Source organism: Oryctolagus cuniculus, chromosome 10, assembly GCF_964237555.1.
Source record: "Oryctolagus cuniculus chromosome 10, mOryCun1.1, whole genome shotgun sequence".
Taxonomy (NCBI): domain Eukaryota; kingdom Metazoa; phylum Chordata; class Mammalia; order Lagomorpha; family Leporidae; genus Oryctolagus; species Oryctolagus cuniculus.
The window spans coordinates 26,279,291-26,303,232 of NC_091441.1; positions in this window are offsets into that span (position 1 = coordinate 26,279,291).

A 23,942-nucleotide genomic window follows, 5' to 3' on the forward strand; every position below is an offset into this window, starting at 1 on the left:
TAAAGCCACCACCTGCGGCCCATAGGTAAAGATAAAGGTAACTAGGAAGAGTGACTGACTAATATCTAAAAGGAATGTTACTTCATCCACTTGTTGATTAGCACTCTTTTTGTGAGCATTTCCATGAGACACAAATATCTTTACAAACTCTGCTAATTTGGAAAGTTGTATCAACATAACTTTATTAAGAATTCTTTGTCATCAATTTCCAATTATATTCTTCTAATCTCTGACCATCTGGCAAAGCTATTTGATCCTTAACATGAATCAGTGTAGATCTGTGCCTCTAACCACATCTCCTTTCAGGCAAAATCCAGATGTACTGCTTAAAGTTGTGCCCACTGAAAGAATTTTGCTTCTCTACTCTCTTTCCTTCCTCAGATGATCACAAGGAAACTTCCATGAGATCACAGGCACGTGTTGAGAGCAGAAGCAAATGCCATGTGAGTATGGAATGTGAACATCTAGGCTACTTGATTTCTGCAGCTTACCTGTGCCTTCAGAATCAGTTAATATTGTGTGTACCACTGCCATTTGATGATAAAGTGCTGTTGTCTATGTCCAAATGTATGCAGAGTGATACAGATGATGCCCAAGTAATAACATGTATCTTTTTAAAGTTCCATTTAGTTATTTGACAGGCAGAATGGCAGCGAAAGAGGGAGACAGAGACAGAGATGGGAGAGAGGGAGAGGGACATGGGGAAGGAGGGGGAGAAAGAAAGAGAGGGAGAGATTTTACAGCTACTGGTTCACTCCCCCAAAATGGCCACAACAGCCAGGTCTGGAAGAGGCTGAAGCCAAGATCCAGGAACTCCATCAAGATGGTCTACATGAGTGGCAGCGGTCCAAGTACTTAGGCCATCATCTGCTGCCTACTAGGGCACATCACAGAAAGCTATATTGAAAGTGGTGTAGCCAGAAGTGGAACTGGCACTCTAATAGGACATGCTAGTGTTGCAAGTGGAGGCTTATCCCATGGTGCCAGAATGCTGGCCCTTAATAACAGATATCTTAGGTCACAGGGAAACGTGGTAGTTCACAGCCAATTGTTCAGTCTCTGCTAGGTCTCAGCGGCCAGCCAAGAAGAAAATTCTCAGAATTATAATCATTATCTGCAGAGATTAGTATAGTTGTGTTCCCAGTTCCTGAGGGTCTGCAATGTGATTTTCCTATGGCAGTCTTTCACAGGCATTCTTGTCTGAACTTCAAGCACCATGGGATATGTTGGGTCATACAGTCCAAGAGACAGAAAAGCTCAGATGGTAGGTTGGATCTATTATACAGCTTCCTTTTTCTTGCCTGGACTCAATTCAAAACTGGAACTTTTCATATTTTTTCAGTGAATGGCTGCAGTAGCATGCCCAAATGAGACATATGTTTCCTCCAAAATACAAAGAGACCCATCAATTATTTTTCGTATTTCTCAGTGATAGGAAAGGCCAGGTGCAGTAACTTTCTCTACACTTATAAAGCATATATTGACTTCCTCATATCAAAGAAATTGCTTTGATGCATGTAGTACACAAAACAATTACTCCCCAGCAAAGATGACCACATCCTAATCCCCTAAACATGTGATGATGTTATTTTTCCATGTCCAAAAGGATTTGGCACATGTAATACAGGTAAGCATTTTGACATGAGGGGTGGGAGAACATATGGTATCATCCAGGTGAGCCTAATGTAACCCCAAGGGTTCTTACAGAAGGGAAACCAAAGATTCCAAGTCAGAGAAGGAGCTATGATGATGGAAGAAAAAAAAAATCATAGATTTGTTGGGACAGAGAGATTTGAAGATTCTGTGCTTTGGACCTTGATGACAGAGAAGTGACCAAGCAGCAATGGATACCTGCAGTTGCCTGAAGGAGAAAAAGGCAAAGAAACAGATCCTCCCTAAGAATTTCTAGGAGAGGAGCTCTGACACTTCCTTTAGGTTGGAACATCTGACTTCCAAGACAATGAGATACTGTTTTGTTGTTAACCCCCTGTAAATGTGTGGTGATTTATTACAACAGCACTTGGAAACTAATATTAGGTGGCAATAAATTTTTATGGGATTTATTTCCCACCTTCTACGTGGCTAAATCAGATAATGAGAGGTTTTTTTGTTTTTGTTTTTGTTTTTTACTTGCTACTTATCAGATGGACTTATGTCATAATCATCACATGGGAATAGTGTAAAATCCTGCAGACTTGATGAGGTGAGGAAGGTCACTGGGAACTAGATTAGAACATATGGTTATAAAGTTGATATATCCCTGAATAAAGATAGTAAAAGTATATTACTGACCCTGCCTATCATAGGAAAATTACTTCTGGTGGTCCTGGTGGTAGTATCATCCTCACACATGTTTCCATCACAGCCTTGCTGAATAGAGGTTTCCTCTTAGGGAATATAATTAAGGGGTGGATAACCAGAGCTAACTTAGAAAATTATTTTAGATCTTCCTAAGTTTTTGGATAGGTTCCCATACACTATATCAAGGAAATGTTGCCATATCAACTTGATTTAGCATAGGAGACTTTGGGAAACAGATTTCAATTAAATGATCAAGAACACTGTAAAAGAGATTTTTAGATTCTCAACTTATACACTGAGTCCAGAATTGCTACTGAGTAAGCCAAATCAACAAATTCAACTCAAACCAATATTCATCTCCCGTCTTCCAAGTCACTTACAAACTATTCCCTTACTCCCTATGATGCATCAACACACATTGGCAGTGCCTTTCATTTCTTTTACTGCGTATTATACTTCTGCATAAGTGATGCTTGCTGGCATCAACAGGACTTGCATTTGCTCACAGGCCTAGAAGCAGTGGAATGTGTATGTACAGGACCTGAAGAGGGACAGCAGGACCCTGCAGGGAAAATCCAAGAGGAGAGATCATTCCACGTTCTTCAGGCAAGGCAGTACTACTCTCCACAGACAGCAATAGAAGGGCTGCTTCTGCTTGTAAAAGGAACTCAGTAAAATTTAAGGAGTCTGTGTTCTCAGTTTCATTGAAATTTTCATGCATGAACCTAATTTTCAGGATACTACTCTTTCCAAATACCCTAAATCTAATGAAAGGCATCCCGTGTAAATGAGAATTCAATTTTTGCTGTAGTTTAGCCACATGAAGGTTTAAGCTAGATTGAATATTCTGAAATCTCAGCCATGATGGCAGAGAATGCTGATTTTCTCCCAGACACTGAGCAGACAATTTAAAGCCCTGGGCTGATAAGTTTTTTTCCCTAAGTTCTCTACCATACTTAAAGCAACCAGCTCAGCTCATTTTCCCCATACTTTTGCTAAGTTATTCCACCCCATAATCTTGGACACTCAAGGGCATGCTTCTGGAGGCATCTGATTTCATACCACGCGCTGCTGCTTGTTAAGATGAGCCATTCGATCATGCAGATCCACATGTGAGCCCTCACAGTTCATGTACAAATCTGTGCTTCTCTTCTACCTTCCAAATATCATGCAAATTTCTCCTGTGGCCAGCTCTAACCTGGCACCATACACAATGGAGAAAATTCATACGAACAGCTCCACATTAGCTAAGTCGACAAAGCCACCACTCTGGCACCATCCTGTGCCAGCCAGTTCCAGCCAGTTGAACTAAATCTTGAATATGAAAAGCCGGATGCTCCATTTGCTCTAGAGAAAGTGATTACAAGTAAAATATGATTAAAAGACATTTAAAAATATATTTGAATATGTATTCTGTGGATGGATGAAGAAGAACCACTTGTACTTTCTCCCTCAGTTAAGGTAACACAAAATAAACCAATGGGGAATATTCACTAAATCACTGAATCCAGAGAACTCTATGGTAAATTCCAGGTTTCAGGAAAGCATTGTTTTGTCAGGATTTCCCTTTTAAAATTCATCTCCCATCTTCATTCATGTTTTGTTCTTTGGATTGGCGTTGCTGTCTTCTCAAAATGAGCATCTATAAATTTATTGATTGATAATTCTGTGCCACATGGCTACTTTTGTTGTTCTACCATTATGGCCAATTAATTGGCAGAATCACTGTACTTTTATCATTTATCTGTTCAAATCCATTAATAACCCTCTCTCGGGCCCCCACACTCCAGTTATGGGAAAATGCAGGATCCTGTCAAATTTTTGTTGCATAACTTCACTACAAAAACAAATTATCACTTTGATAGATGGTAAAGAGGCAGATCTAGCAAGAATATCAAGGATTGTAGAAAAGACAGAATTTTGGCTTTGCAAGAGGAGTCTCGACAGGTTCCATAATTCAAGCAGCCCACAGGTCAGATTTTGCAGCTGTCAGCATCCAGCAAATGACCATATGGATTGCATAAATTCAAGCAGGTCAGAGTTTGTGTCCATAGAAGTTCCTGAACACAAGAACAGTGAAAGAAGAACAACAGCTCTAGGAGGGCAACGTCCAAAGTTCAGGAGGTTAGATTGCCAGAGATAATGATACTGGAGTGCAGATATGGAATCAAACCCTGAGAACAAAGCCCAGGTTTATCTGTCTCTTCTACCTTTTTATTTATTTATTTTTTTGACAGGCAGAGTTAAATAGTGAGAGAGAGAGAGAGGTCTTCTTTCCATTGGTTCACCCCTCAAATGGCTGCTACCAGCCCTGATCACACAATGATCATAGCCAGAAACAGTTTTAGCATACTTGGGTCCATCTTCTTATTGAGGGACACAACTGGGATAACCATAGATCTGCCTATGACCCAACCACTGCATTCAGTTGGCAGCTGTATTCACTCTCAAAACAGGTTCAGATTGGAAAAGAGATTATACATTCATTTTCTACTTGCTTATGTTCATCTTATACAATATCACAGTTCCTGCAAGGCTGAACTAATTTTGCATTTCTCTCCTCTCAAACTTTGACTCACATGACTGTGAACTCTTCCTAACTTTATCTTTCTTGGATTAACATCCTCTTTATTCCATGCATGTTCTTCTGTGAATGCTCTCCCATGATGTTCTATGATATTGCTAATCTGGGTTCAACTCTAAGCTTTGATGCGAGCATTGTGATTTTTTTTAAATTTATTTAATGAATATAAACTTCCAAAGTACAGCTTATGGATTACAATGGCTTCTCCCCCATAACTTCCCTCCCACCCGCAATCTTCCCCTTTCCCTTTCCCTCCCCCCTTCCATTCACATCAAGATTCATTTTCAATTCTCTTTATATACAGAAGATCAGTTTAGCATATGTTAAGTAAAGATTTCAACAGTTTGCACACACATAGTAACACAAAGTGAAAAATACTGTTTGAGTACTAGTTATAGCATTAAATCTCAATGTACAGCACACTAAGGACAGAGATCCTACATGAGGAGTAAGTGCACAGTGACTCCTGTTGTTGACTTAACAAATTGACACTCTTGTTTATGGCATCAGTAATCACCCTAGGCTCTTGTCATGAGTTGCCAAGACTATGGAAGCCTTTTGAGTTCACCGATTCTGATCATATTTAGACAAGGTCATAGTCAAAGTGGAAGTTCTCTCCTCCCTTCAGAGAAAGGTACCTCCTTCTTTGATGACCTGTTCTTTCCACTGGGATCACACTCATGGAGATCTTTCATTTAGTTTTTTTTTTTTTTTTGATTTTTATATTAATTACTTAAATCCCTCTGTATATACATTTTCTTATCTATTAAATGGACATATTAGGTACCTATTCATGAAATTTATTTGGAAAATTAAAATGGGTTAAAATATCTAACATGCTCACAGTACTGCTTGAACATCAATGCTATATAACTTCATCTTTATTAGTAGCAGTATTATTGATTACGTATCTCTTTATTAACATTCATAAAACACCTTTTTTGGGCACTTGGGATTGTTAGTTAAATCACATTTTGTTGCTCTTTTGGTTTCAATTACATTTTGATCATTAATGATATATACTGGGTCTCATTTTTGTCTTCTGTAAGCACCTACCACAAAACTTCACGAAAATGAAGAAATCAAAAGATAACAATGATTTACTTTAGATGAAAATATCTGGAAACCAATTTCCTGGGGCCAGCACTGTGGCATAGCAGGTAAAGTGGCCACCTGCAGTGCTGGCATCCCATGTGAGCACCAGTTCCAGTCCCAGCTGCTCCACTTCGATCTGGCTCTCTGCTATGGCCTGGGAATGCCGTACAAGATGGCCAGGCTCCTGGCTTCGGATCGACCCAGCCATTGCAGCCATTTGGGAGTGATCAAGCAGAAGGTAGACCTCTCTCTCTCTCTCTCTCTCTAACCCTGTCTCTCAAATAAATAACTAAATCATTTTAAAATATGAATTATTTAAATAAAAGTTGTTTTATTTTTCTCTCTTTTAACTAACATTTGTTTCTGAGTAATTTAATGTTTTCACTGATCTCTGTGGAGGGAATTAAAATTTATCCATGACCACGTTAAATGTATAGGAATTGGGGGTAGCACTGTGGCGTAGTGGGTAAAGCCACTGCATACAGTGCTCGCATCCTATATGGGTGCCGGTTCAAGATGTGGCTGCTCCACTTCTGATCCTGCTCTCTGCTATGGACTGAGAAGACAGTGGAAGATGGCCCAGGGCCTTGGGCCCCTGCACCCATGTGGGAGACTTGGAAGAAACTCCTGGCTCCTGGCTTCAGATCAATCAGTTCTGGCTGTTGCAGCCATTTTGGGGAGTAAACTAGCAAATGGAAGACCTTTCTCTCTGTCTCTCTGCCTCTGCCTCTCTGTAACTCTGCCTTTCAACTAAATAAATAAATCTAAATAAATACACACACACACACACACACACACATACATATATATATGAATTGGTACCACTGTTGGCATTGTGCTAGGAAAGGTATATAATGAATTTTTTTTAAAAAAAAAGATAAAAATAGCATCCCTATGCTTAAGGGATTTTTAATTCAAAGGAAATAATTAGCAAAAATAAACTATGATTGTAGACTTAAGTAATGACAACATGGAAACAGGACATAAAAATATAAGTGAATGAATATACACATATTTCAAGACCTAGTGATAGTACACGTATACTAAAAACTATCATTCTCATTTGTTGCACTTTCAGTTTACTCTCAATTACATATGTATTCCATAACACTTTCTTCTAAACCTCAAGGACAATCACTATTTTTCTTCTTCATCATTTTTCAAAGAAGTGCAAACTCTAACCCATCAGTATCAGAGGTTAGTTATGAGGGGGTCTTCAAAGCGTTCATTGAAAACTAGCATTATCCTTTCATACTATTCTTGTAAAAGACTGATCATTACATGAAGGATAAATTCAAGATTCTTTGTAGTCGGGGCTGGGGCCGTGGCTCACTTGGTTAATCCTCTGTCTGTGGCGCCAGCATCCCATATGGGCACTGGGTTCTATACTGGTTGCTTCTCTTCCAGTCCAGCTCTCTGCTGTGGCCCAGGAGGGCAGTGGAGGATGGCCTAAGTGCTTGGGCCCTGCACCCCACAGGAGACCAGGAGAAGCACTTGGCTCCTGGTTTCGGATCAGCACAACACGCTGGCTGTAGTGGCCATTTGGGGAGTGGACCAATGGAAGGAAGACCTTTCTTTCTGTCTCTCCCTGTCACTGTCTATAACTCTACCTGTCAAATAAAAAAAGGATTCTTTGTAGTGTTTTAAAATGTTACCCTTAAGATGAACAGTAAGTTTCACTGTACTTGAAAGAAAAACCAGGTGTCACTTCTTTATTTCAAGACAATCTTAATATTTTTCACAGTTAAGAAACTTGAGTTATACTCAGTTAAACACTAAAGATTTGACTTCCTCAAATACATATGTGACAAGTAACATTTTTCCTATAACAAATAGAAAAACAAGCACTATAGTCCCAAAGTTAAAGGTTAGATAATCATATATCATGATGGTTAAAAAAGAATCTGGAGGCCGGCGCCGCGGCTCACTAGGCTAATCCTCCGCCTTGCGGCACCGGCACACCGGGTTCTAGTCCAGGTCGGGGCGCCGGATTCTGTCCCGGTTGCCCCTCTTCCAGGCCAGCTCTCTGCTGTGGCCCGGGAAGGCAGTGGAGGATGGCCCAAGTGCTTGGGCCCTGCACCCCATGGGAGACCAGGAGAAGCACCTGGCTCCTGCCATCAGATCAGCGCAGTGCGCTGGCTGCAGCATGCCGGCCGCGGCGGCCATTGGAGGGTGAACCAACGGCAAAAGGAAGACCTTTGTCTCTCTCTCTCACTGTCCACTCTGCCTGTCAAAAAAAAAAAAAAAAAAAAGAATCTGGAGAACTGTGAGAAAGAGGATGCTTGAACACACATATGAAATTTTTTCTTCCTCAAAAAACACTGATAAAACTATAGCAATGAGATACATATTTAAGACAAACCCCAGAAGGCTACATTCCAGCCCATACTGTAATGGGAAAAGTCAGTCAATCACTAACTTGATTTACTTGTTCAGAAGTGGTGGCATCAACTGCTGCTAAAAGTTAGGAAAGGGGTGGGCATCTTGCTTCATGTTTAAGCCACCGCTTAGAATGCCCTTCACCCCAGACCTGAGTTCCTGGGTTCCATACTCAGCTCCAGCTCCTTACTCCAGCTACCTGCTAATGCAGACTTTTGAAGGAATCAGGTGATATCTCCACTAGTTGGGTCACTGTCACCCATGTGAGAAACCTGGATTCCTGGCTTCCATCTCCTTGGTCATTGTAAGCATTTAAAAAGTGAACAAGCAGATGGAAGCTAGCTACCATACTCTTGTTTTTCCCTCCATTTCCCTCTCCCTCTCCCTCTCTCTCATCTCTAATAAATTTTAATTTAAAAATTAGGGGTAAATTTTGGCACAGCAGTTAAGATACCGCTTGAGATGTCCACATCCCATATCAGAGTACCTGGATAAAACGCAGCTCCACTTGTTATCCCAGCTTCTTGCTCATACATACATACTCTACAAGGCAGCAGATGATGGCTCAAGTGCTTGGGTCCTTGGTAATGACATGAGAAATCAAGGCTGATTTCTAGGCACTTGATCTGACCCAGCCCCAGATATTTCATGCATTTGGAGAACAAACCAGAAGGAGAACAAGCCACACTCTTTTTACCCTCTCTCTCTACCCTCCTTCAAATAAAAATAAATGATCTTTACAAACCATTTTAAAACTTAGTACATAGTTAATGGATATTTATAAAGTGGTTATGTCATTAGATTCCTTCATCACTTAGAGATTGTCTCTCTCAACACAGAGCCTAGAATGTTTAATTCCTGGAGAAAATAAACAGGTGGGATTTTCACAAGGAGAATGACAGATCCAGCTGAGAAACTCTAAAGGAAACAGAAAAGGAGAGAAAAGGGAAGAGTGAACGAACTTCCACATACATGAATTTCAAAAACTCCACTCATAGGGGCAAATCATGGCACAGATGGTTAAGCCGCTGACTGTAATACCAGCATCCCGTGTCAGAGTACCCAATTAGGTCCCAGTTGCTCTGTTGATGATCCAGCTCCCTCCTAATGCACTTGGGGAAGCAGTAGAAGAGGTCCCAAGTCCACGTGGGAGACCTGGATGGCGTTCCGGCTTCTTGCCTTCAGTTTGACCCAATCCCAGCCTTTGTGGCCATTTGGGGAGTGAACCAGAAGATGAAAGATCTCTTTTTTTTTTTTTTTCCTGTTTTTCCATCTCTCTCTCTCTCTGTAAATCTGCCTTTCAAATAAATAAAACAAATCTTTTTAAAAATCCTCCATGTACCTGAGAATCCAGGTGTATGTTAGAGAAAAACATATGCTTCATAATGTTTCTTTTAGGATTTTGAAGTTGATGCATAAAATTAGCAACTTCTTTCAAAGGTGAAAGTTAGAAGGTTGTTTTATTGAAGCTACAAATTCAGATATTTTTAACATCAATGGGTAGCTTAGGTCTCAGAGGAACCCTCTCCTGCTTTTTTCAACATGTTTTCTCTGTGCGACAGACACACACACGCACACACACGCCAAAGGTGACAAGCTGATAAGGATGAGAAAAGATGTTTCTATGACAAAGGAAAAAAAAATCATTTACAAAAAGTATTTGTGAGCTTAACAAAAGAAAAACCAAAATTTATTGAAGTTACAATTTTCTTACTAGCTCATCCTTTGTTGCTTTTCTTCAAAGAACCCAAATATACAGTTTAGAATTATTTTGTTTGCTTTTACACATATTAAATCTTTTTTCTAAAAAAATCAAATATCTTGAGGAATATGTGGCAATCATAAATGGAAAATACCTTTGGGACACCTATCTGAAGGGCAAAATGTATTCTCTACTCAAAGGGTTATTTGATGGGGAGAGAATAAAGGAAGCACCTCATGTGCCGCTTTGCCAGCTCAGAGTCTGCCTTCCTCCCTACATGGACTTCCAAATGCTCCCCTGATGAGAGCAAGTGAGAAATACTGCTCCCTTTGATTCCTATTGTTTTAAGAATCATCTCTGTGCATGGATCCTGCAGGATTCTACATCTCTAATACCTGACTTGGCTTATTAATTCAGCCTATAAACAATGCAACCAACAACAAAATACATTCTCAATAGGGAATGTGCTCATATTATGTAAGAAGGTATTACCTTTTGATTTATCCTATTTGGGCCAAATTGAATCAGTGAAGAGATGTTTAAGCATATAGAACTTTAATATGCACTGTCATGGAAGTTGACATTTCTTCCATAAACAGAGGATTATTAGTAGTAGTAATCACTGATTATTTGAAAAAAAGATAGAAGAGTTATTTCCATTTTTAAGAAAAAGTTCAAAAAAAAAAAAAAAGAAAAAGTTCCTATCTTTGGATGGAAGAATCAATCTTCCACCCAGTTTAATCTTCCAAGTACTGAGTTACACTGCAAGTCTCTTTAGAGTTGCAAGTATGTATTATGCTTAACATCTAAACAACTGGAAGGAAACTTAAAGGTCAACTACTCTGATTACTCATAGAATAAACAGTAACCACATACTAGTCTTGACATACAGTCATAACTTTTGTTTTAAAATATGGGCAGGTATGCTGTGGTTAAAACAGCCCTAGGGATACCGGCATCCCTAACAGAGTGCCTGATTCATTCAAGTTTCAGTTACTCCACTCTGACCCAGTTTTCTGCTAATGCACACTCTGGGAAACAGCATATGATGGCTCAGGTACTTGGTCCCTGCCACCCATGTTGAGATACTGGGATGGAATTTTCAGTTCATGGCTTCCTTAGCCTGGCTCTAGCTGTTGTGAGCATTCTAGTAGGTAGAATGTCTCTCTGTCCTTGTCTCTCTCTTTCTCTGTTACTTTGCCTTTCAAACAAACAAACAAATAAAACTTTAAAAAAATTATATGCAGATCACTCACTATCTCAGAAAGCCAGTCAGTCCAAGTTTGGCCATACCAAGAGCCAAAACGGTATTACTGGATTTTCTCAGCATAATATAACAGGCAGTGCTCTGGGGAAAAGATAGCTAATGTGATTGCCTTTGAAAGAATAACAAATCACACAAAAGCATGCTTGTATCTGTAATTTAACACAACACAGGTTTATTTTGTCTACATGCTTAACAGAAGGGAGGGCTCCAGTCATCTTAATCATTCAGGGATTCAGGGTGATATAGTCTTATCCCTACACAAGCTGCCAAGAACAACACAGAAGAGGGTATTGCAAGGTGGCTGTTAAAGCAGGTACCCAGAAGTGGTACCATCACTACTGCTAGTATAATACTGACCAAAGCAAGTCTTCTGACTATGTCTAACTTCAAATGGGTCAGGAAAGTGAAGAGAACTGAAAATATTAGCTGAACAAAGCTAACTGTTACCTTTCTGAGTATAGAAGTAAAAATATTATTGACAACATTAAGGCCAGAGGATAAACTAGGTAAATACTCAAAATACATGTGTTAAATAGATTCACCATATTACGTGTATGCTAAACTTTTTTTTAACTTTTATGTAATACATATAAATTTTCAAAGTACAGCTTTTGGATTACAGTGGCTTCCTCCCCCCCATAACTTCCTTCCCACCCGCAACCCTCCCATCTCCCGTTCCCTCTCCCATCCCATTCACATCAAGATTCATTTTCAATTCTCTTTATATACAGAAGATCAATTTAGTATATATTAAGTAAAGATTTCCACAGTTTGCACTCACACAGAAACACGAAGTATAAAGTACTGTTTAAGTACTAGGTGTATTATAAACTTTTAAAAGTCCGTAGGAGAAAATTAAAGCAGAGGTATAAGTTACTAGTAGACACTGTCAAATGCTCAATCTCACCATTAATAAAAGAACAAAAATTATAATAAAAAGATAATACAGAGAAATCACATTATGCCACACATTATACTTAGAATTAACATTCATTATCTGAATGTTTATCCACTGCTATCATAAGATGATAACCCTTTTCCCTAGAGACAAGTTTCAGAGATATTCAAAAACTTCCTGAAGTCATACAGTTAGCAATCATGGACTGGGGTTTTAATCCAGGTGTGTCTGTCTCCAAGACATGTACTAATATCTAAGCTGTCTTTCTAAAATAAAAAAAAACAAAACCTGATTTTTGTAATGTTCATCCATAATTTTTTTAAATTACAATGCTGACATTTATAAGGGAAATGAGTCTGGGAGAGGCACAGATTCCTAAAATCTTTCTAGAGAGAGGGCATTTAAATTATGTGTAATGGAAAGCAATTCAATGTGTTTACTATCTCACATAACATCTGCTTGTAGTATCTATTTTAGGAAAATAATCAAAGTTGGGAACAAATTTACAGACAATGCATAGCTGAGACTCTTTAAAGGATAGAGAAGAATGGTAGCTACACAGGTATTGTTGCACAAAATAGGTATTGTTACACAAAATAGTTACACAAGGTCAGCATTCGCATCTTCCAAGAGTCACAGAAGACTTCCTGGAATAAGAGGTGAATGTTACATGGTGGGTAAGTTAATTTAAATGAGCATAAGTTTGATATTAGAAGGGATAATACTAAGCCAGGCCAAAGAAGAAGCATAATCAAAGCCAAAGAGGAATGAAATGGTGTCACAGGGGCTAACTGTGCCCAAGATTTCTGGTCTCAATATACGTGAGTGACTTTGAAACTCTTTATGCCAAACTCTGGAGGAGAAAGAAGATAGGAACACTTGTACTTTGCTATCTGTAGACTTTTAATGTGATTCTCATTCACCTGAAGATTAGAAAATTGTGCTTCATAATTTTTTTTCCTTCTTGCCACTAATTCAATACAACATATCTACTTGATACAGGAACATTGTACAGAAATAGGAAGAATAAGAATGTGAGATGATAAATCAAAAGCTCCCAGAACCTCTTGTACACTTAATGGACAAAAATCAGAGGTCCATTTTAAACATGTATGTTGTTTACTGATATAATAAGTGGGCTTTATGTTCCATCTGATTGGGCTCTCTTTTTATTAGTAGTATTAAAGAAACCTCATTGCTTCCCAAGGACATTCATAGTAGGTAGGAAGGTTGCCTAGCCTAAAGGAGGTTTGCTAGCATCACCTTTAGTATCAAAGCATTGTTGTACTCATTAAGAGCATAATGTATAGGAGAAAGATAACATTAATCATAAGAACTCAAAAGAAACATGAAGTTTTAAAATTTAGCTACAATTATTTCACACTGGACTCATCAAGAAATTCTACACCCGAGGATCACAGTGAAGCCCATTCAGTAGTTGCACATCCACTTGGGGGGAATCATCTATCAGAGTATGTAAGCAAAAACTATCATCTATCAGTGTATGTAAGTCAAATTTGAGAGACAAAGCCAAATATTTGTTAATTGTTTTAAACTTTTAATTTTTGAGATAATTGCATATTCATATTCAGCTGGAAGAAAAAGTGTGGGGCTTCATTAGTGTGTTTCTCTCAACAGTAACATCTTCCAGAACCACCATATAGCAACACAATAAGGATACCCACACTGATGCAGTCAAGCTACAGAATATTTGTACCACAAGACAGACCCCACATCCTGCCTTTTTATGGTCACATCTACATCCCTTACATCTGCTTCCATGCCTCGCTGACACTGAACTGTCCTCCATTTCACAATTTTACCACTTAATGAAAGTTATATAAGTAGAATTTTATATAATCTTTGCAGATTGATTTTTTGTTCATTAAGATTCTTTGTTGATTCATCCAAGTTTGGGGGGTATTTCATGGAATGGATGTGCCACAGTTTAACCATTCACCTATTGAAAAACACAGTATTGTTTCTAGTTTCCAAATATTACAAAAAAACTATGAACATTTTTGTCAGTGTGTGTATAGGTATATGTGTGTGTAAACATGAATTTTCATTTCACTGGAATAAGCACCCAGGAGGGCAACTATTGGATCATGAAGAAGGTGCATATTTGGATTTTTAAGAAAATCAACAAATTGCTTTCCAGAACAGCTAAACCATTTTCTATTCTTACCAGCAATGTATGATTGCTACAGTTTCTTTACACCTTCACAAGCATACATTTGTGTCACTATTTTTTTTAACTTAGTCCTTCTGATAAGTACATATTGGCATTTTATTGTAGTTTTAATTTGCATTTCCTTAATGACTTAGAATGTAAAATACAGTTTGTTGTGCTCACTTAACATGTATATATTCTCTTTGGTGAACTATCTCTTCATACATTTTACCCATTCTCTAGTTACATTATTTATTTTTATTTTTGATTACTGAGGTTTGAGAGTTCTTTATATATTCCAAATACTGGTGTTTATTGGTTAGTGGTTAGCAAATAATTTCTCATAGCCAGGAGCTTCTTTTCATCTTCTTTAGGGTATATTACACAAAGTAAACGTTGCTAATTTGAAGAAGTCCTGTGTATCACTTTTTCTTTTTACGGATGATATTTTTGGTGTAGAGTGTAAGAACTTCTTGCTTAGCAATAGATATGGAAGTTTTTCCCATTTCTAAAACCTCTTGTAGCTTTATAATTTATGTTTAAGTTAATGACACATTTTGTGTTTAATTTGTATATGGCAGGATGCTGAGGATTGGGGGGGGGCGGTTGGTTGATTTGTTTTATTTTTGCTGTGGATGTCTAATTGTACTAACACCATTTAGTGAATACGCTATCCTTTCTCCAATGAAATGCTTTTGCAAGTTTGTCAAAAAAACAATAGGGCATATTTGTGAATCTATTTCTGGATCCTCTCTTCTGTTCATTGATTCACTTGTCTACTCCTTTGGCAGTCTTGATGACTAAGCTGTGTAATAGGTCTTGAGATAATGCACAACAGTGGCTTTTATACTATTCTTTTTTTTAAAATGTACTTATTTATTTTTAAGGAATGCAAATTTCATAAGTACAACTTTACAACTTTTTGTAATATAGTTATTCTTCCCACCATACCCACCCTCCCATCCACACTACCACCCCTCTTCTTCCTCACTCTTCCCTTCCCAGTGCCATGCTCCACTAAGATTTATTTTCAGTTAACTTCGTACTCAGAAGACCAACTCTATATTAAGTAAAGATTTCAACAATTTGCACACACATGCACACACACACACACACACAAAAAAAAACTGTTTGGGAACTAGTTTTACAGTTAACTCTCATAATACAACTCACTGGGGACAGAAATCCTGCATGGGGAGTTAGTGCACAGTGACTCCTATGTTAATTTAACAATTAGCACTCTTATGTATGATGTCAGTGACCACCTGAGGCTCTTGACATGAGTTGCCTAGGTTATGGAAGCCTATTGAATCCACAAACTCCATCAGTATTTAGACAAGGCCATAAGCAAAGTGGAAGTTCTCTCATCCCATTAGAGAAAAGTACATCGCTTTTGATGGCCACTTCTTTCTGCTGGAGTCCCACTCACAGAGATCCTTCATGCAGAACACTTTTTGTCATAGTGTCTTGGCTTTCCATACCTGAAATACTCTCATGGGCTTTTCAGCCAGACCAGGAAGACTTAAGGGGTGATTCTGAGGTCAGAGTGCTACTTAAAGCGATTGTCATTCTATGAGTCTGCTGTGTGGACTTCTTCCCATGTTGGAACATTCTCTCCTTTTCAATCTACCTATTATTATTACCAGACACTTGATCCTATTTATATGTTCACTTTAACAATACTTAATATGATCACTTTAACATTTAAGATGGCATTTTTAACACCCAGCTTAATAGGATTTGAGGTCCTATGACAAGTTTTTAAACTATACCCTTAGAAGTTAGTCCATAGGAATGTATGAAGAACTAGACAGCTTTACAGTTATGAACTTCTTCCAGAAGTCTGTTAGAAGTTTGCTATTCTTTTTCAAAATCATTTTTGTTATTCTGGTTTTTCATTTTTTCATGTGTATGTTTTATTTTTTTCTAGATATTCCCCAAATTTTGCAGGGAATTGGAAATTACTCATATTAAACCTGTACATAAATTTTGGAAGAACTGGCATCTTAATTATATTTAATTTTCCAAGCCAGAGCCTGGGACAAACACAGCATATCTTTCCATTTATTTATCTTTTATTTAGTTCCTTTCATGAGAAATTTGTAACTTAGCTTATAAATCCTCTAGATATTTTGTTAGGACATCTGTTTTTAAGTAGGAAATGACATTTGATTCTTAATATCAGTGACAAGATTTTCATTGCTATTGTACAACAATACAACTAATTATTGTATGTTTATTTTATATTCTATATAACCCTGGTTAACTCACTTTTTAGTTATAGTGATTTTGAGGGGCTTTTTTGTTAGTTTTTTTTTTTTTTTGGTTGATTCCTTAAAATTCTCTACATAGAATAATATGTTGTAATATTTTGGGGCTGGCACTGCGGCATAGTAGGTTAAGCCTGCATCTAGGGTGCCAGCATCCCATATGGGTGCTGGTTCAAGTCCCTGATGCTCCCCTTCTTTATTTTTTTAAGATTTATTTATTTATTTGGAAGATATAGGTACCGACAAAGAATTCTTGGAAAAGACCCCAGAAGCACAGGCAGTCAAAGCCAAAATTAACATTTGGGTTTGCATCAAATTGAGAAGTTTCTGTACTGCAAAAGAAACAGTCAGGAGAGTGAAGAGGCAACCGACAGAATGGGAAAATATATTTGCAAACTATGCAACTGATAAAGGGTTGATAACCAGAATCTACAAAGAAATCAAGAAACTCCACAAGATCAAAACAAACAACCCACTTAAGAGATGGGCCAAGGACCTCGATAGACATTTTTCAAAAGGGGAAATCCAAATGGCCAACAGGCACATGAAAAAATGTTCAAGATCATTAGCACTCAGGGAAATGCAAATCAAAACCACAATGAGGTTTCACCTCACCCCGGTTAGAATGGCTCACATTAAGAAATCTACCAACAACAGATGCTGGGGAGGATGTGGGGAAAAAGGGACACTAACCCACTGTTGGTTGGAATGTAAACTGGTTAAGCCACTATGGAAGTCAGTCTGGAGATCCCTCAGAAATCTGAATATAACCCTACCATTCAACCCAGCCATCCCACTCCTTGGAATTTACCCAAAGGAGATTGAACAAAAAAGCTGTCTGCACATTAATGTTTATTGCAACTCAATTCACAATAGCTAAGACCTGGAACCAACCCAAATGCCCATCAACAGTAGACTGGATAAAGAAATTATGGGACATGTACTCTATAGAATACTATACAGCAGTCAAAAACAATGAAACCCAGTCATTCGAAACAAGATGGAGTAATCTGGAAAACATTATGCTGAGTGAATTAAGCCAGTCCCAAAGGGACAAATATCATATGTTCTCCCTGATTGGCGACAACTAACTGAGCACCAAAGTGGAAACCTGTTGAAGTGAAATGGACACTATAAGAAACAGTGACTTGATCAGCTCTTGTCCTGACTGTTGATGTATAATGTAATACTTTATCCATTTTAGTATTTTTTTCTTTGTCTTGTTCTAGTACTATTGGTTGAACTCTGTAATTAACACACAATTATTCTTAGGTTTTTAAATTTTAACTGAAAAGTGATCGTTGTTAAATATAACAGTGGGTATAAGAGAGGGAGGAGATGTACAATTTGGAACATGCTCAATCGGACTTGCCCCAAATGGTGGAGTTAGAATCATGCCAGGGGATTCCAATACAATCCCATCAAGTGCCATGTACCAATGCCATCTCACTAGTCCAAGTGATCAATTTCAGTTCACAATTGATCACACTGATAGGCCTAAGAGTCAAAGGGATCACACAAACAAGACTAGTGTCTGCTAATACTAACTGACAGAATCAAAAAGGAAGAGAACGATCCATCATGGGAAGTGGGATACACCACAGACTCATAGAATGGCAGATGTCCTAAATAGCACTCTGGCCTCAGAATCAGCCCTGAAGGCATGCAGATATGGCTGAAGAGCCCATGAGAGTATTTCAGGCATGGAAAGCCAAGACACCCTGGGGAAAAAAAAAAAACCTAAATGAAAGATCTCCACGAGCGAGATCCCAGTGGAAAGAACGGGGCCATCAAAGAATGAGGTACCTTTCTCTGAAGGGAGGAGAGAACTTCCACTTTGACTATGACCCTGTCGGAATAAGATCGAAGTCGGTGAACTCAAAAGGCTTCCATAGCCTTGGCAACTCATGTTTAGAGCTTCGGGAGATTACTGACGCCATAAACAAGAGTGTCAAATTGTTAAGTCAACAACAGGAGTCACTGTGTACTTACTTCTCATGTGGGATCTGTCCTTAGTGTGTTGTCCAATGTGAAGTAATGCTATAACTAGTACTCAAACAGTATTTTACACTTTGTGTTTCTTTGTGAGTGCAGACTGATGAAATCTTTATTTAATATATACTAAATCGATCTTCTGTATATAAAGATAATTGAAAATGTATCTTGATGTGAATAGAATGGGAGAGGGAGCGGGAGATGGGAGGGGTGTGAGTGGGAGGGAAATTATGGTGGGGGGAAGCCATTGTAATCCATTAACTGTACTTTGGAAATTTATATTTACTAAATAAAAAAAAAGATTTATTTATTTATTTGAAAGGCAGAGCTAGAGAGAGTGAGGGAGGCCAAGAGAAAGGAAGAGATCTTCCATCTGCTGGTTCACTCCTTGCTGTGGCAATGTCAGGGTAAACGCTCTGTGACAGAAGGGTTAAATAGGATTAGAGTCTTATAGCATAAGACAGGATAGCACAAGAGCAAAGAGGTTTTGTGTTGCCATTAAAAAGACTTTGTGTGAATCTTGTGTCTGTTAGATTATCTTAACTGTACAACTATTTCAGTTTTCTCACTTAAAAAATGGTGCTAATACCTACATGATAGGGATGTGATGAAGACTAAAGAAATGTTGACTGTAGACTCTGACAGTACCTGGCATTGATTTCTATTTGAAAATATTTATAAATAATGTTATCTATCTTCTGATAATGCTAGAGAGTACTGCATTCAGTTTAGAACACAAGTCTTCACTCTGTCAGTCTTTACACAGTTGGCTGTCTCAGATTGCCCTGGTATAATTCATTCCACCCTTCTTCTTTTTCCCCATCTCCTCAGACTGACAGTAGAAGAACTGGGAGGCAGAGATTTAATACAGTGTATCCCAGGCCTGCCTACAAGCCTGAGCCTCCTAAACCTGGAGAGAAACTCACTGCTGTTCCTCATCAGCCTCCACAGGCTTCATTTTACCACAAGGGCACAAAAAGCAAGGGCTTACAGAAAGGACAGGTGCCCAAGGCAGCTGCCTACACAGGACTGAGGCCATGTATGTGGGGCATCCTTACAGCTGCTGGTGTCAGTGGCTTCTCCATTCAGATGCTCCACTTCCAATCAAGCTCCCTGCTAATGGCCTGGGGAAGCAGTGGAAGATGGTCCAAGTGCTTGGGCTCCTGCACTCATGTGGGAGACCCAGAAGAAACTCCTGGTTCCTGGCTCCTGGCTCCTGGCTTCTGAAGGGCCCAGCTCCAGCTCTTGTGCCCATTTGCACTTAGTGATATTATGCTGGAAGACATAGTCCGTCCTTACACCTTCTCTTTCAGGTAATTTTCCCTGACATTACTTATGCTGTAAGACTCTAGTCCTATTTAAACCTTCTGTCACAGACAGTGTACCCTGACATCACCACAGCAAGGAAAAGGTAGGACTTCCTCATTCATGGAAGATGTGGTTAGAAGTCAAGGATCCACACGCTGCCTTGACTGGCAACCTACAATGGGAATGTGTTTTGTATTAGAGGGTAGAAAAGCTGCTTGGCTTCCCATTGGGCTGCCACTGATGCATCCTGGCTGAGAAAGGGAGCTTTCCCTAGGTACTGCAGAGTAGGAGTAGGTGGAAGTCCATTGTCACATGGTCTCTTCTAGTGAGGGGAGTTTATTATTACCCCACAACAATGATAGTCTTAGCTTGCTACCTAGCTTTCTTTGACATCAATCTGGCAAGTATGTTGGTAGAAACTATTCTAATCTTGTGAAAGTGAGAGTGTAGGCTCCCACTAGACTTTACTGCAATGTGTGTGAGTGGGGCCACAGTTTCTACTGTGATGTTTGTTTATTGTTTAGTGCTTATTTCCCACATCTTGCTTTGTTACTAGGCTACCCCTTTCTGTTCCTCTGACTAGAGAAAGAAGACTTTGGTTTAGACTTTTTTTTTTTGCCTGTACCCATTACTTTTCATTTGAACTCATCCTTGTATCATTTCCTGACTCCCAGGTTCCTCAGCTGATCTGTTTTTATACACATCCACACACACACACACACACACACACACAAGGGGTCTTCCAAAAGTTCATGGAAAAAAGCATACTGAAAATACCGCATGGACTTCAAAACTTTCAAACCAAAATGAATCTTTTAATTCCATCATTCAACAAACTTTACGGTGTACTTTATATATATATAAATTTTGCTTACCATTTACCTATTGGAGGCCCCTACCTTAAACAGTATATTGAAATATTTGACATCTGGCACTGGACAGATGAGACCACAAATAATTTAGTAGTCATGTATAATCATAGCCCAAGGGAAGAGGATACCACATAGCATACAAGCCACACTAAAATTACCAATAGAGGCTGTAGGAGGCAACAGGGTGGTGACACGAATGCAGCAGCCATGGGAACTTGACTTGTTTGAACTATATTGCAGGCTAGCAGGGAATGAAGCTCATTAGATTGAAGACTGCATGAAGTACAGCTGGTCTGGTTCATGGATAACTAGCTGGGTGGAGAACCTTCCCCACTGGGTTGGGGGATGTCTACATAGAGCAGGACACTTGTAGTTAGGTCTCTGAAGCTTTCATGGTTTCATATACCAAGGCAGAAAATATGGACTCTTATTATACCTGATACTACAGTAATATCCAGAGCTTTATGCTGTACTTATCATGAGGAATAGCAAAAAGAATATCTACTCCATCTCCCTAGAAGTGGAAGTGATATTTATAAACTTCATCATATATTTTATGAAGTTTCATTTACTGAACATGTATGTCCCAAAACCCTATTGTTTTTTCCCTCTAAGCATAGGCTACAATTTTCCATACGGACCAGATATTTCATAGTTTTATAGCATAATTCACTCCTTTATACCAGTGTTAAGTCACCACCCACTCACCCTTCCCTTGTTTCCGTCTCTCCCCAGATCACCGGCAGTTTCCACATTTCAGGAAACCATAGCGGCTCACCTCTGTTTGCAGTTGCTTACTGCGGAACTTTAGGTAATTGAGACAAGAAGCTATTTTAAGATCAATCTTAAAGTAAAGCACTTTTAAAATTTCAGTGGGAAAACAATGTTCAGTTTGTCAACAAATAAACAAAATCTATGAAGAACTTTCAAAGGTTTATGGAAAACGCTTACTATGAAAAAACTATGCAAGGATCTCAAATCATTTTTTTGCACAAAAATACTTACCTGTTAATACCATTTTCCATGAACATTTTGAAGTATCAGCATATCTACTATTTTGTACAATCCCTCATTTTTGCATAAAGTGAAGATACAAATAATGGCAAGAAGAAGCATCACAAAAAAACATAAACATATAACTTTTGGCCTAACAGTAATGTAAGCTGAATCTGTTAGAATATATGGATTTTTAGTTATAGTGTTGTGGCCTAGTGGGTAAAGCCACCGTCTGCAATGCTAGTATTCCATATGGACACCAGTTCAAGTACTGGCTGCTCCACATCTGTTCCTGCTCCCTGTGAAAGGCCTGAGAAAAGCAGCAGAAGATGCCCCAAGTGCTACCCACATGGATGTTTTGGAAAAGCTCCTGGCTCCTGGCTTCAGTCTGGCCCAGCCCAGGTACTTGTGACCATCTGGGCAGTGAGCCAGCAATGGAAGTTCTCTCTCTCTCCCTCTCTCTCTCTTTCAAATACATAAATAAATCTTTAAAAAAATATGGATTGTCTCATTATTTATCTGTGTATTATTTAGTTACTAAAATTTAAGCTAATAAGGAAACAATTAAAACCTGCCAAGTCACATATTTCTTCTTCTACTATATGATGATAATATACAATCCCATAGTATTATTGTGAGAATATGGATAATTGGGGGGAACCTAATGAATGACAGCTCCTGTTGAGCTGGAGTTTGACAGCTAGGAGCCAAACTCAAATTTGAGAGCCCCAGCCATACCTTCATGACAGCTTAAGTCCAAAATTGACAACCCCAAACCATAGCTGGCAGCTCTTCATCCATTCAAGAGTACCTTGATTGACAGCTCCGGACAATCCCCATTTCAACAGCCAAAGCCAGGCAGTTCCTCTGACAGCCTGGCCCAACCTTCATGACAGGTCTGCTCATGTGTACTACCTAAGCCCCCTTCCCTTTCTGCACACAGGCCAGGAGTCCCTTTCTGGGCACCATGCACAGGCTCCGCCCCTTTCTGAAGAGTGGAAACCACAAGTTTCACAATGTTGTGAACTAGCAACCATCTGTAGCTGGAAATATCCAACATGACTGAAGGATGTGGCCCCCAGACCCTTAGGTCATCATGATGTCATTATAATAAAATTATCACAGGGACATACCCAGTCCCATCATGCAGCTGACCCTATAATGCTAGGCCCAAAATGGGCCTGGAAATGGGAAAAGCTCAATTCAAGACTGTAACTCCACCCTCTTTGAATACTCAATAGGGCTCCACCCTGGACACCATCCCGCATGCCACCTCAGGGTATGAGTAGGCCTACCCTCGTTGGCAGGGCTCTTGTTTTTTAATCAAGTCTCCCCTCTCCGCCATGCAACATCCCACCCCCAGACTATTTCATGATCAAGGATTTTTGTTGGTTGCTAGTTTTTCCTTTTTGAGACTTTTCCCACTGTGGGTGGTTTTTCATTATTAGAGGTTTACCCTTGAAGAGTGGTTTTTCTCTGGGGACTTCTTGCATTTTTGGCTATTTTGGTCATCCTGAGCTTGCACTTTTTTTTTTCCGAATAGATCCTGCTCTCCTGTACATCTCTGAGCCTCCACCGTTGAATGTTTTCATGTGTGGAGAGAGGAGCCTGCAGGAGGCTTTTCCAGGAACCCCCTCATCCCACAAGAGCAGGAACAGCTCAAGCTTAAACTACATGAAGAGGATTACTATTTTTGAGACTGATAAAAACCTTGAGACAGAAGCAGTTAGATTTTGTGCTTATACTTTTATAAACATTTTTGAAAGTGTCAAACTGTTGACTAAGGGCAAACTGAGAGAAATGGGAAGAAGAGATAAAAAGAAAGCAGAGAGAAGGAGAAAGAAAAGGAACTGCTGGATGGGCAGATGATGTATTCTGTGGACAACTGTATCCAAGTCCCGAGAAACACTATGCCTTGCAGAGAGCACCTGCTCAACTGATGATTTTCTTAATATTGGTAACATTTTTTAAAAATGTGACTCCACATTTCAGAATAATCTTTTTTGAGAGGGCTGGTAAACATTAGAAAAAAATAAAATTGCCACTATTTGAGATTTCATCAAATTCCTGATTTTAACATTTTATTTTTTCTAAGAATCAAA